We start from the raw sequence: 15,007 nt of genomic DNA on the forward strand, positions 1-15,007 counted from the left end.
AAGTATGTTTGGATTTATCTGTCTACAAATACTGAGCTCAAGTATTTGGGTTTCTTTCGAGGTCTATTCAGTGCATCTGCTCTGTTCAATTCTCACAGTAAAATGTGAAGTGCAGTGAGAACAACAGTGCTATAAACTTGAAATTATTACATTTTTGACAATTGGATTTAATTACATTTTTAATTTACCGCTGTAGAAATCAAATGTGTCCCCCATACTTTCTGTGTGGCACTGTAGTGTTGAGAGGAACCCCAAGCAACTTGATCCTTGCTTGTTTCTCCAACCTGAGAAAGTTCATGGGCAATTTGTGAGAGAAACCTGTAGCTAGTAATCATTAGAGTAGCCATGTATTGTTTTTCCACATCTGTAAATATAGATTGGCTTTGTCCCACAAATATTGCAGTAGAAACTCAGAGCCTCTTTAGTGAGATAAACTCCAGGCACCTTGTAAAAAAACTATTACTCAAACAGGGGAATTGGAGAATCAATCAGGGTTTTGACAGAATTATCAGCCTCCCCTGCTAAGAGCCATTTAACTTTAACCCAGTCTTTGCCCGTGTTTTCCATGATATCTTTCTCCTCAGGGATAAAGCATGTCTTTAGTTTTAGAAGGGTGTCCATAGTGGAGACTTTGATGAATGCAGACCATCTTATTTAACTGTGCCTCAAAGGGAAATGCAGAGTGTGCTTCCTGCACTTGCAGCCCACTTTAGGCATAGGACTGACTGAATTTCTTCTGCATGTGGAATATTGATTTTTTCAGTTCAGGCAAAGCTACTTGGAAGCCTTAAGTTTTCTGCAAATCTGTAAGTTGCACTTTGAAAATAAAAATTCAAAGCACTTTAAAAATGTGGCTGTGAAAACCCAGGACTTGTGAGTTGTCATTGTGAGCAACAGCAGTACATGAAGCAGGTAAGAGAATCTGTTTTACTGCAGGCCAGGCATTACATGAGAATTAGTTTGACTCATTTCAAAAGTTGGTTTTTGACCCCATGCTAGAGCAGCTGTCTCTGGGATAAAAAGGCAGCTTTGTTTCTTCTCAGGCCTGGAGTCTTGTCTGCCAGATTGGGTCTGTTAATTCTGTAATGATGGCTCAGATAATGATGAATTTGTTATCAGGATCTCAGCTGAGACAGCTCATCTGTAAAGGTCACTGAGCTGTCAGGTTCAGAGTGACAAGCGTGGTTGGCTGAAGATACATTTGTTAGAAATGTTTTCTGATGCTTTCTTTTTCTTTTTGGTTTTCACTTGCAAGTTTTGTATGAAGGAGTGTTTTCTGTATAAGCTTAGATAGTTTGCTTCAGCTTTCTCTCATTTTGGACAAGGTGATTTTTAATTTTGAATGTTGAAATCTTATCGTTGGCATAATAATTTCATTTTGACATTGCTATTTTAATGTGTTTTATATTACTTGGCCACACTATTTTATTCATGCAAAAATGATGTATTGTCATATTGGAGTGAACAGTTCAACATTTAAAAACAGGTATTTCAATATATTCTATTTGAAATTCGGAGGAATATTTTAACTAAAAAAATAGCAAAGTATAAGGTTTTCAATTTATTCTAATTTGGAATTAAAATGATTGCACTATCCAATATTTATTCCTCTCTATGGGCAATGTAGAGAAGGAGGCTCTAAGCCATATTATCAATTAAACCACATTAGAAATTTCCCAGACTATGATGTCATGTTCCATGAATGGAAATCTGTTGCAGAGTGAATTTTATACTCTGCAGCATTTCCATTGATTCTTGATGGATTCCAGATGTACAGAGATATGGAAATGGGCTCCTGTTATGAGGTGCTTCAAAGGTAGATGCAAATTCTTTGCTTTCTGGGCAACTACACATGCAATGAAATTTATGTAAGCTATGACTTTTTATGGTTTTTTCCATTTTCATACCCAGTGTTGTACCTTGTCCTCCTAGAGGCAAGGACTCACTGTTCCAGCAAGTTAGCTCTTTCTTTTTTTAGCAATTTAAAATGGTCTTATAACATGTTACATAAATGTTCCTCTCTGCTTAAATACTCTGCCCTTTTCTCTAGCTATTTTTTGAGCTCTTATTTTGATAAATTGTTAATTGAAAACAACTTCAAACTCAAACTTCTTGCTGAAGACCTTGATTAACTCATGCATGTTACTATAATGGAAATAATAGAAACAGTTCTGCTGTATTCTTCCAGAAGAAGTTAAAATGTTGAATTATAATTTTACCTACTTAGCTAAAGTCAGGGCAAAGAGTATTGAGAAAGAGCTGAAAGTGAAGATAAATGAATTTTTTACTTGAGTTACTGCCATTGCCAGCATCACTGTTTGAGGAGTTCTATATGGAAGTAGAGGCAGACAATATGTCTTTCAGGAATAAATGTTTTCTGACTCACTGCCATCTTCAAAATAACCTTTTATTAATTTTAACCAAACACTTTTTGAGTATAAGATGTGTCTGAGTACTGCAACACACAACCACTGATTGCCTGACTTCTGGATTAAAATATACTCTGAGTTAAGAGTGGGTTTCATTTTGTTCCTCATTATGAAACTGGAAAAGGTCTGAATATTCAATAACTTGCATTAATTTTTTCCTGTTTGCTCAATGATTTTCTGGATTGGGTAAGGCCAGGAAATAAAATGAATTTGAAGTAAGGTTTGCTTTTATCTGGGAGCAGGACCTTGCAGAGCTGGAAGTGGGAAAGAGGCACCACTGACAGCCTGACTCCAGGCTGCTCTGGGAGAGTCCCTTTGCTGAAAACCATGAAATCTCCTAATTCCCTACTCTGGTAATGTGTAGGATGAAGGTTATTTTAGTTCCTGGTAAGAGTGGAGATTGACTGAGTATCTGCTTTAGTCTCTGCTTCCTGGTTTGTTTAGTAACCATAAAAACCTTCAGAGCAAAACTTCTCAAGCAACTTTATTCAGTAACTCAGAGTACACTGATGTATCTGCAGCTATTCATTCCTTTAGTAGTGAGCTTCAGCACAGTGCCACAATTCAGCACAATTTTAAAAATATATTCCATTATTACATTGGCTCAAAAAAGGAACTTTGGATATTAATTTGTAATCAAAATTTAAAAAATGCTTGGGAGTTTTTGTTATTTCTAGTAAATGTGATGCCTCTCTGAATAGCAGTTGACAATGTTATATTTGTGCAATTGATAAAAGAAATGCTTGTATAAATCATGATTTTTCAGGAAGACTTGATTTTTTAGCACCCACAAGTGACTATGATGCTTATATGAACTAATTTAAGCATAACAGTTTTCAAGGTAGCATTTTCTTCTTTCATAGATGTGAATGAATTTAGGGAGTTCCTTGCTTGGGAGTCAATATTTAGACAAGTGTGAAGAGCTCAGGGGTGAGGAAGAGGGTTTGGTTTTTTAACAAATAAGGAAGCTGATGTGGAGATGCTGTTAACAGCCACTGACTTTGACAGTGCTACTGAGAGCACAGGGAAACCTGTTTGATGTGGCAGGAAAAGATGGTTTGTTACCTGCCTTTTCAAGGAAGGTTTTTCTTATGTTTTGTTTTGTTCTTTTTATTTTTATTTTTAAACAGTGTTGATGCCTGTGCTGGAATAAGAACTGGGCTCTGATCCTTTTGGAGGTTAATCTTAATGAACAAATAGTGTCAGAAAAGAGAGATAGGCATCTCTAAGATCTCCTGTGCTTTCCCCCAGAGCTCTTGATGGCCTTTTCCTTCCCTGCTTCTCAAGGAGGGATAAAGCTTAATGCTTTGTCAGAGAATTTACTGAATAGATGAAAAAAAATAGTTTAAAAAGAACTTGGTTTGTCATTTTAAAACTCCATCAGTTCAGCATCTTTATTGAGACATGATTAGCTGTGTGTGCACAGAATCACAGAATATTTGATAGAGACCTTTAAAAATCCTTTAGGTCACCCCTGCAGTGAGCAAGGACATCTCCAATGAGATCAGGTCGTTCCAAGCTCCATCCAGCCTTGAATGATTTCAGGGGTGGCCCAGCCACTGCCTCTCAGGGCAGCCTGTTCTGGTAAAAAGAGTAAAAAACTTCTTCCTTTCATCTAATCTAAACTGATCATCTTTTAGCTCCAAAACATTAGCCCTTGTCCTGTGGCAAAAGACCCTGCTAAAAAATGATAGATGACCAAGATATAGCAAACCAGTTTGTGGTGGCTGAACTCACAGTGATTCTTTGGGAGGGTGTTAAAGAAAGGACCAAGGAAAGGAATTGCCTGATTATATCTTTCCCAGAACAGCAGTGAAATGTTCTTTCAATAAGGGATTATTTTTAAGCATTTTACCATGACAGCCTTTAATTATAAGGGTGATTATTTTTACTGCATTTTGTGGTGTATTTTTTTTACATAATAGTAAACTGATTTGCTGCATTCAGTTCTTCCAGTGAAGGAGAAATATTTTTTAAGTGCTTAATCTGAATTTAAATTAATGCAAACCTTTGTACTCAGCTTGCATAGCATGCAAACGATAACTTCAGAAAAATACAGCTTTGTGACACACTGATTACTTTTGTAAAGATAGAAGTATATTCTCCCTTTGATGAGTGTGTCTAACTTCCATTAGTGCTAATGGGAGTTATGCATTTATGCTTTGAAGAGTCTACACTCCAATTAGTTATAACACTTAAAGGAAATGTGGGATGTTGTTGAAAGTAGAGGTTCTTTAGTGTTGAAATGGTTTTTTTTCTGAATATCTCTCCTGTTCCCTGTTGCTCTGTGAATGCTTTGATGTTGACTGACATATTGTCATGAAATCTTGTAAATATGAGTATTGTGTGCAGTTGAAATTAGATTGTGAAATATTGATAGTTCAAGACATCTCACATGTAATTCTTAGATATGTAGTCTCTTTCTTTCCCTGCTTACCTTCAGGTGACAGCTGAGTATCTCTTCCCTTGGTTGATCAATTTCAAGGTTAAGCTCAGATCAAGTTTTACCTGGCTGAAGCTGAGGTAGACAAGAGAGCTGTGGTCCTTATGCCTTGCCTTGATATTCTTGCTGTGAGCAGAAAACAACAAGCATCAGGGAACAGATGAGTTGTCCCTGGATCCTGTGAGCAGAAAACAACAAGCATCAGGGAACAGATGAGTTGTCCCTGGATCCTGTGCTTCAATCTGATTGCAAACAGGAAGCAGCCCTTGAGAGGAGTGTGAGTAGCTTTGAGGAAATCAGGGATGAGCTGTTGCTGGAAGTCACTCACGCTGAAGGTGATGCAGATGCAACAGGTTCATCTGGGAGCTAAAAGCAGTTAAGCAATTTAGTCTTTGAAGAGATGTGTAAGTGTAGAGGATCAGCACAAAGGGAAAGAAGATGAATCAGTTGGACCAAAGACAGCTAATTATTTATTTTCCCTAAAAGTAGCTTGTTAATATTAATCTCAGTTGCTTTTCCCTGAAGTGTGACACTTGGAGGTGCCCAGGCATCTGACAAATCCTCTGTAAGGCTGAAATCTCCCTGTGAGCCACAGGGGTTATTTGGGGCTGGAGGAATACAAATTGCATTCAAACTCTGATTCCTGGAGCTCAGAACTGAGCAAGATCAATAAAGATATAATGATACTTTTCACATTCATTCTTGTTCACAAACTATAAAATTTGCAGCTCAGCTTTGCCACAAGCTGGAGTCCCCAGAAGTTGGTTTTGGTTTTGTTTTTATTATTTTCTGCTCTTGGCCTGAGGGACTGTGATGGTGGCAAATGCATCACCTAGAGAATCTGCCAAAAAGAGGGAGCAGGTTTCTGGTTATGGTTAGGGTGAAATATTTTGTTTTATTATTGGATGTTATGTCTGCCTGACACATTCAACTCTGTTTTATAGATTCTGTTTCTTTTTGCCTCCAGTTTAATATTATCCAGTACTAGTTCTTTCTACATTTAGAGAAATTTCTTCTTGTATTTGTGTAGTGAGTTTCACAGTTTCTCTTGCTGACTGAAGTCAGGCTCCAACCTGGCTGCAGAGCTGCTGGTGAAAATCCTGACACCCTTCACGGCAGCAGCGTGGATGTGCTGATATGATGGTTTAGTCTGAAAACATGTAATTATGGTAATGGCAAAAGAGCAAGTCTCCGTGGGCACAGAGATTTCCTCCCTTAATGCAAACAAAAGACAGTCTCAAAACTGTAAATTCTGTTGTTTCATCTGTTAAAATGGGCAATTAATCAAGGCACCAGGAGAGAACTCTGCTGATAGTGGTGAGAGCTGGCACGGATCTTTCTAATTTGTATTGCAACAAATTGAGAGATGTAATCTCAGCAGAGAGGGATGTTTAAATAAAATTAGAGCTGTGATGTGAAATGACAAAGGGAAGAAACTGAGAGTTAAGGATGACATTCTGTCTTATTTTAAAGCAGCTGTGAGATGGAAAAAGACCATCTCAGTGGCTTTTGTTGTGCTGAAACAGATGAGCTGTCAGCCCTAACTACAGATTTCTGGCTTGGTATTTGAGTATGATATATTAATTGCACTAACAGGGTATATAAATAAATATTAAAATAAATAGATAAATATAATATATACAAAAATATATTATATTTCTATTTTTTATTATATAAATAAATACATAAATAAATTTGGTCCGTGATTTTCTTGCTTTTGTTGTGCTTCAACACAACTGGAGAACGGATTAAAATGCTTTTATTTAAAATAGGAACAAGCTTCAATGAGGCTGATTTATGAATATACATGTGATATATGAAAATACATGTTATATATGAATGAATTTCATCTAGACCTCTGTCTGCCTACAAAAACTATGTTTGCTTAGGGTTAAATAGTTTTTATTTTGTGTCAGAAACCAAGATTTCTCTCTGTGGTTATGAGTATGTTAGATCTATAACCTAAACAAAAAATAACTTTTTTCTTCCATAAAATCAACTCTCATACCTGAGTTTGGAGACAGCCTTTTTATTTTTTTTTCTCTGCATATAAACTTTAAAATTCTCTTAAATGAAGATTGGAGTGAGATGTAAATCGCTGGTTCTTCACTGAGGGTATACTTCCTGCTCTTTGAAGAGAGCCTGGGTGTTACAATGCCTATTTTCATGAAGGAAGTCCTTCTGTGAGACAAAGTTTGGATGGATTAGGGAGTCACTGCGTGGTAGTGGGCTGCAGTTCCTCCCTTTGCATCAGTGCAGAAAGAGCTGCTGCTTTGAGCAGCAGGAGTCTTATGGAAATAATGACCTCAGTGACGATCTGCATCATCTCCATAATGTATTTTCTTATTATTGTGCTTCATCAATGAGAAGCACAATCACTAATCCCTGATTTCACATGAGGAAATTAAGGCACAGCACTGAAGAAATGAAAGCAGTAGCTGAAGAGAGGAGAATTACAAACTCCCTATTTGCAGGCTGGGGGTGGTGAGGGGCTGTTGCTCCAGGCTGTGTCAGTGAGCAGGGGTGAGCCTGCAGGAGGGGACTGCAGAGGGAATCTGTCAAAGGAGCAGCTCCATCCTGGAATCTGGCAAAGGAGCAGCTCCATCCTGGAATCTGTCAAAGGAGCAGCTCCATCCTGGAATCTGTCAAAGGAGCAGCCCCACCCTGGGCGCTGACAGGGGGTTTTATTCAGCCCAGCTGCTGTCTGATCCCCGAAAAGCACCAGGTGCCCTCCTGGGGGAGTTGTGTTTCACCTTGCAGGATTGCAGCTTTTCTGCTCCAGGGTTGTTCTGTGGTGGGAATTGGTGAAGGGAGAAATGAGATGATGAGACAAGCGTCTTCCAGGAGGGGTTTGGATGCAGCTGGTTCTCAGCAGAGAAGGGGAAGTTGCAGGAGGAAGAGATCAGGGGAGAAGATATTTGAGAGAGGAGGATAAAAGCTTCCTTGATGTTTTTTCTGATCTGTCTTCTCTGATTTTTGAGTTCATAGGTTTTTCATAGCATTGTGGGAAGGGAGTGTTTCTGCTAAGTGAAATCAGCTTTCTTTGCTCCCTTTCCTGTGCTTTTATTATTGCAGGACATTCCTCCTCACCAGGAATATTGATTAGCCTGGGAAATCCATCACGAGCATTGTTAGAGTGATTTATCTCTATACATCTTGCATATTATAGTGATGACTGCCTTGCAGTACCAAACCCTGAGAGAAATACATTCCAGGCTTGCAGAATGTTTCTGTAAAACAATGAAATGATTTCACCCAAAACTCCTGGGTAGCAATAAAGAGTAAAGTTTAATTAAAAATAAAAAAAATCTGCTGATTCAATTTGCATAATATGTATATTAAATCCTCCAGGATTTGGCTACATTGCTGATCTTTTTTAATTGGGCTTAATTGATTACCAAGAGTAATCAAAAAATGTTTGTGGTATGTCTAGACTGACATTTACAGTTGAGTGCTAAACTCATTGCAATGGCTATTTAATTGATTTGAATGAAGAGGAGAACTTTTGCTTAATTATTTTTGGCTATTTCATCTCATGGTGGCTCAGAGGTTCCACGGAGCTGATTCTGAAGCCTTGCAGTAAATCACAGGCTGGATGACTTTCATGGGCTGGGATTAAAGATTGGTGCTGCATAACTTCTCTGATAAAGCCCAAATATTCTCATTTACCGTAGGTACAACAAAACAGATTTTTGTGTGTGCTGTTTTTTTCAGGATTTGATGCCAAGAGGAGGGACACTCAATAACCTAATTGCAGTTGTGTGTTAGGTTTTGGGTTTTAGGTACTGAACACTCTGTGGTTTTTTAAAACGTGTGCCCAACACTGCATGAAACTGATTTTTATTTAACAAGATTACTTTAAGCTAAAATTCTAGTAGAAAGTTATTTTTTTTCAAGTGCGTGGTAATTGATGGGCAGTTTTAACTTCAATGTCATGAAAAGTGCTTATTATGGTGATGCTTTTATAAAGAATGTACTCACACACTCCTGTTTCTATTGAATGAAGTTCTAGAAAGATTAAATACATGTTGCTGGAGTGGAGCCACCTCTTGTCCAAGCCTCAATACATAGTAATTTCTTCTTTGCATGCCATTTTTAAATAAGCAGTTCCACAAAAAGCTAAAAGCAAAAAAATTCGAGTCAGTACAAAACATAAATTAATGGCATCTTTGAATAATAATATCTTACAGCACTATCTAGACCTGCAGTTCTATTCTGCTGACAGAATCTTTCCAATCACCTTTTTTTCATGTACACCTGTCTGTCAGTGTCTAAATGCCAGTATTTAGCACTCAGCACAAAAAAGAAGTGATTGTGCTCTAACCAATGACAGGAATGTTGAGGAAATTCAAGTTGCTTGGAATTGCTGTAACAAGTGAATTTCAGTAGCTTTATTACTGAGCCTCCCAATTTTCCCGTGCCCTAATGTGCTGCTTTATCAGTTCATGATGAATTTTAGGTAAAACAATGAAATGTGCTTAAGCTGGAGAAATCAGTAAAAGCTCAAGACAGAACTCTGGAATCCCTGAGTGTTATTCAAGAAAGGGTGTTTTCCAAAAAACTAAATTTTCCTGTGCACATCAGCAACCAATCAGACAGAGCTGCTTAAACAAACCAAGGGATGAGTAAAACATCTGAGTTTGTGAGGTCCCCAGGACGAGGTGAGAGATGAGGAATCTGACTCCATGTTCTCAGAAAGCTGATTCGTTATTTTGTGATATTATATTATATTAAAAGAATACTATACTAAATTATACTAAAGAAAGAGAAGGATACAGACAGAAGGCTTATCAAGAATGAATTATAAAAACTCTTGACTTCTCAGAGTCCAACACAGCTGTTGGTGATTGGTTATTAAATTAAAACAATTCACATGAAACCTATCAAACATTGACCAGTTGGTAAACAACCTCCAGAGCACATTCCAAAGCAGCAAACACAGGAGAAGCAATCAGATAATTATTGTTTTCATTCTTATCTGAGGCTTCTCAGCTTCCCAGGAGAAGAAATCCTGGTGAAGGGATTTTTCAGAAAATATGACAGAAACATAAAACCAGGTCAGGATGCTCAGTGCCTGTGCCCTGCTGCCTGCTGTGCTTCCAGGGTGAGCACTGTGCCTGGAAACATGGTAAACCTTTAAAAGGATCTGTGAGATCATTTCAAGGGAATTGCTCTGCAGAAAATGCCACTTGCCCACAGGGAGGTAACAGGAGGCAAACAACTTACTATGTAGCTGGTGGGGGATCACAAATTTAGAGCAGTTTTAGCTGACACTGTGTCTTGACAGGAACTATCTGAAAATAGTGCAAATTTGAAACCCAAGGATAACACATTTGCAACTAGAGTTTCTTTTATTTTACAACTCTAGTAACAGATATGAGGGATTTTTTTGTTTTGCACCTCTCACCTTGGTTTCATAGCAACACAGGTCCAGGACTTTCAAGGGTTAATTATTTTTTGTAACAATAAACTTAGACTTAAATATTCTTCTACAGACTCAACAGTGCCTAAGCAAGTCAGTGTCATTTTTAAATGACAAACTGTGTGAAGAAGTGAAAAATTCAAGGAAAAGTCTTATTTTCCACCATGCACTTGAAGCACTGTGGGCAGGGATTGCTTTTCTCCAGCAGCATAAGAGTTAATAATTTAGTTTATGTACACAGAAACTGTGACTTCACCTTGTGAATGGAGAAGAAAAGCACATTCTCAGTGATGCTGGCTTCTTACATTTTTGGAAATGACCAAGATCCAGTGTTTCTGCCAAAAAATAGAGTCCCATTGCTTTTCTTCCTGTACCTTGAGGCTGGGCATAAATCTGTTTCCATAGCTTTGCCTCTTGTTAGTTTTTCTCTGTGGGAAACTCTGTCCCATTTCTTTGTGGTGTGCCCAAAATGCAGCAGGTGGAGATCCTCGTTGGATGTCCAGAGCTGCACACAGGTCACAGGCCAGCCCTTAGTGCTTGCAGGACTGTGAGGAGCTGAATTCTCCTCCTCAGAGCACAGGGAGATGTGCTCCACACTTTCCCTGCCCTGACAGCCCCACTCCATCACATTTCATGTGTCAGGGATGAGTGGGAGCACCCTTAGGTGAGTATCTTGTTGAGATGCACCATTAGGGATGAGCTTCGTGATAGTTGATTCTCCCAGAGGGTATTTGGTTTTTTTTTTTTAGCTTTACTCTTTGCAATGTGAATTTTTAAATATTATTTTAAATAGTATTTCCTGACAGGAGGAAGCAGAGTGATTAAGTGGCTAAAGTGAAAATTCAGTGTTGCAGTAAATTTTTGATGTAGGAGCTGATGTTTGCTGCATGTAGAGATTTTGGATCCTCTGTGCTCAGATCAGCCATCCCATTTGTGTGTTGGTGTTGTAGCACCTTGTGCTTAGTTGGAGAAGAAATTATGGTAAATAAAATTTTAAAAATTTATTTTCACTGATCATCTTGCTTTTCCTGATCACACAAAGCAGGAGGAATTAGATGTCATCTTTGTTTCCTAATGATCTGAGAATAGAGAAGAGGCTCCTTCCTAACTAAACTGGAAAATGGATGGTGTGAATGCACATGTAATTCTGCTAACATCAGGGACATTTGCAAAAACAGACCTTTCATAAAAGCCTTGCAGCCTAAATTTAGGTGAAGGGCAAAAGGGATTGATCTCAGGAGCACTAGTGAGAAAGACACTGCTTAGGCAGATGGGGGTAGGAGGGAGAATACCAGGCTGTGCCAAGAAAAATGCCAGTAAATAATTCTAAATTTGTGAATTGCATCAGTCTGAAGTAATATATTGTCTATATTAGTGAATGGGATCACTTAAAAATCAAGTTGTGGGTGCTCCAATACAAATAATGACAATTTTAAGAAGGGAAGGAGGTGGGCTCTGCCCTTGTGCCCCACATCAGACTTGCTGTGTTTATTCCCAGTGGAGTGGAGGATGCTGACAGTGGGTGCCATGCCTCATGGGCATGGAGGATAGGCTTCCAGAGATGGATTTCTTGGTTTTTGGTGTTTTGGCCTTTCCATAAAATATCTAAAAGACATGGCATCTAAAAGACAAAATATCTCAAAGTACATGGCAGGTCTAAAAAAAAAATAAATAAAATTACGGAGAGCATGAAGTTAAGTATTTAGTGATCTCATCTACCAGAAATCCCAAACTAGGCAAATTCCTCTGTTTCTGGAAAATACTGTTTCATTTTGATCCTGAGGTTATTGGAACGTTACAATTAAAATCAGGAGGACTTCTGACACGTTACTCAAGGTTATGCTTTCACCATAAATGTGCTGTCAAAGCTTTGCTGAGTCTAATTACTGGTTGCCTCAAGATGTCCCATGACAGCAGGATCAAAAGGTTCATTATATGTTCTGAAGAAAATCTTTATTCTATCCATATTATATCTTCATTTTAATATCATCAAGGAAGCACTTCTCTTTCAGAGAAGAAAGGCAATATATATGTTGTTTTTCATTGTACTTGAGGCATTATCAGGTTTTTTTTTACTGTATTGAATGTATAATCTTAATTTTTTTTTGTTTTCTGTTTCCAACTGTGTTCTTTTGCTTTTCATGGATTATTTTTGTGTCAGAGAAAATAAAACAAACATGTACCTCTATGAAATGGCTGGCTTTAACATGTCTGTTCCAACACCTCCCCTTCTCACAGTCAGATCCTGTACTACATTGAAAACATACCTGGTTTCCTTCTGTGGGTTTTTTTTCTTTTTTCCTAATAAGAAATTGCAGTCAATTCAGAACTCAAGTAAACAATTCTTTAAAATGTTCTTCGTGGTGCACACCTCTGTGTTTGTCTGTTCCTTCCTGCTGGGGAGCAGAAAGGAGAGTGCTGAAATGCCCCATGGGTGTTGTGATCTAATCTGTCCTAGGGATGAACTGCCTTGGGGGAGGATATAAAGCTGAAGTTCTTTTTGTGAAAATCCAAGTTTGTTCTTCACAGAACAAACTTAGAACAAACAGATTTTCACAAAACAAACTTAGATGTTTACAGAACAAACTGAGATTTGTGGTTCTGCCTGAAGACCAGCCCCAGGCTAGTTCCACAAACAGCTGCAGGCTGGGTCAGCTGCCTGAGACCAACACAAAGCTTTGGGAATGGTCCCCATTTAAAAGGGAAAGAAAAAAACACTGCACGAATTGTGGGCAGCAAGGTTTGGGAACTGAAATATACTCCTCACTTACTGTCCTTTCCCTTGCTCTTTTGGCCCACATTCCCTTCAGTGATGGACCAGCTCTGAAACTCTTTCAGAGACACCAAAACCTCATCATTGTCTCTGCTTCCCTCATTTTGTTGTCTGTGCTATTGAGCTGTTCCTCCATTCACTTTGGGAGAAGAGACTCAGTGAAAGGAGGATCTATTTTCATGCTAAAGGCTCTTCTGATTTTCATAATTTTTCTCTGGTTGCCCCCCCTTGCTGCTCTTGGGGAGATAAGAAAACTGACACTGCTTTCCTGACTCTGCAGCCAGTGAGGCACCTGGCAAAAGCACATTTCTTATTGGGACTCATAAACTTGAGTGGTGGCATCACAGAGGCTGGTAATTACCAAAACACAGGCTTTGGATTGTGTGAGAAGGAATTGCTCCTGCAGTGGAGTTTTGAGAGTGAGTTTGGGCAACTTCCTCTCTTCTGTGTACACAGAAAGGCAGAAGAAAGCTGAGAAATGGGGTTGAGATAAGGAGAGCAGGAGGAGGAAAGTCTTGATGTGATCATCTGTAGGCAACATAGCACTTAGATGCTTTGGCACTTGGTTTAATTACATGTCTTTTCCTTGTTTCTTGTAAAATCCCAGCCAAACCCAGTCTGCTCTGTGGGAGCTGCAGAGTTGAACTTGCAGGTGAACAAAGACAAGGGAATTTCGAAAGCCTGGTGGAGTTTTCTCTGTATCAAACTAATTTAGGTTGATATTGAATATTGCAGTGATGAGCAAAGACACAAAACTCATAAACAGCTGAATCAAATATTTAAGAAAAATTATTAGAAATTATACCTCAAGGTTGTAAAATGAGATTTTGGGTTCAAAATGAAAGCCAGGAAGTCTTGACTCTGCTCTTGACCTCCATGTTGGTTGTATTCAGTTAATTACTAAAATAATCATTATTGCAAAAGACCAAGTGCTGTGATATTGCTGATGATGGACTATCACCTCGGTTCATCCAACCTTAGTCCTTGGAGTTTAACTTTTAGAAATGAAATGACAGTGGTTCAGTGTGCATAAATATGGTTTGCTAAAGGTTGTGGTCCTAGAAGATCTGAATTAACAAGTATAGGAAGGTCACTTCTTTATGGTTGTGAAGGTCAGTCTCATTTTCCTAATTTTATTAAATTTTATGTCTTTCTATCTGCTGCTGTATCTGCTTCATTATTTTATTTTGGTAGTGTTAGATATATTACTTTTCTGATATACTTTGGATAAATAATTATTGTGTTGCATAATTCAAGAAAAGATCAGACAGTCCTGAATATTTGAGTATCCTCTGTCCAAGAGGATGCAAATAATTTCCATTCATTGTCATTAACATTTAACTTCTGAAATTCTTCCAAGGTTTCTCAGCCCTTCCTCCAGCCATTTGTCAGGAGGAACTAGCAGGAGCTTTTGATTAACATTCAGATGACTCCTTTTTTGTTTTATTGACACTTTCTGTGGTCTTTCAGCCTCATCACTTTTGCATTCTTTCCTTGGAAACTGCAAAATCAATTTGGTTCAAAGCTGCATCAAGTGTTGTGTAGTTCAGAGGTGGAACACATTGTGTACTGTGCACTGAACATTTCATCCTCTACAGTTTCACATGGAGTAGGTTTTGTTGGTTTTTCTGCATTTTTTCCCCTTCTTCTTTCCATACTCTGACGTGGCTGTTGGCACAGGGGCTGAGGGACATGGACTGCAGGGCTGTGCTTCCAGCCAGCCAAAAAACCTCCCCTGCTGCTGGATTTGAACCTGGCTTTGGTTTCCCAGCTGACTGACAGCAGTACCACCCTCTGGTAGGCTCTGGAGCAGGGAGTTCTCAGGGCTTTGTGCTGCAGGGATTTCATTTTGGATAGAAGGATTAAGCCTTGAGTGTTGCACAGACTGAGCACGAGTGGGGTATTTGACTCCCAAACTGGACATCAAAAGTCTCCAACAT

At 38.6% G+C, this 15,007-nt stretch overlaps 1 protein-coding gene across 3 annotated transcripts in view; it reads left to right on the plus strand.

Annotated features, from left to right (window-relative positions):
- Positions 1-15,007, plus strand: part of DPP10 (dipeptidyl peptidase like 10) — a 426,949-nt gene that overhangs the window by 252,434 nt on the left and 159,508 nt on the right. The gene's annotated exons all lie outside the window — the stretch shown is intronic.

Source organism: Fringilla coelebs, assembly GCF_963513975.1.
Source record: "Fringilla coelebs genome assembly, chromosome: 7".
In the NCBI taxonomy this organism is placed as follows: Eukaryota; Metazoa; Chordata; class Aves; order Passeriformes; family Fringillidae; genus Fringilla; species Fringilla coelebs.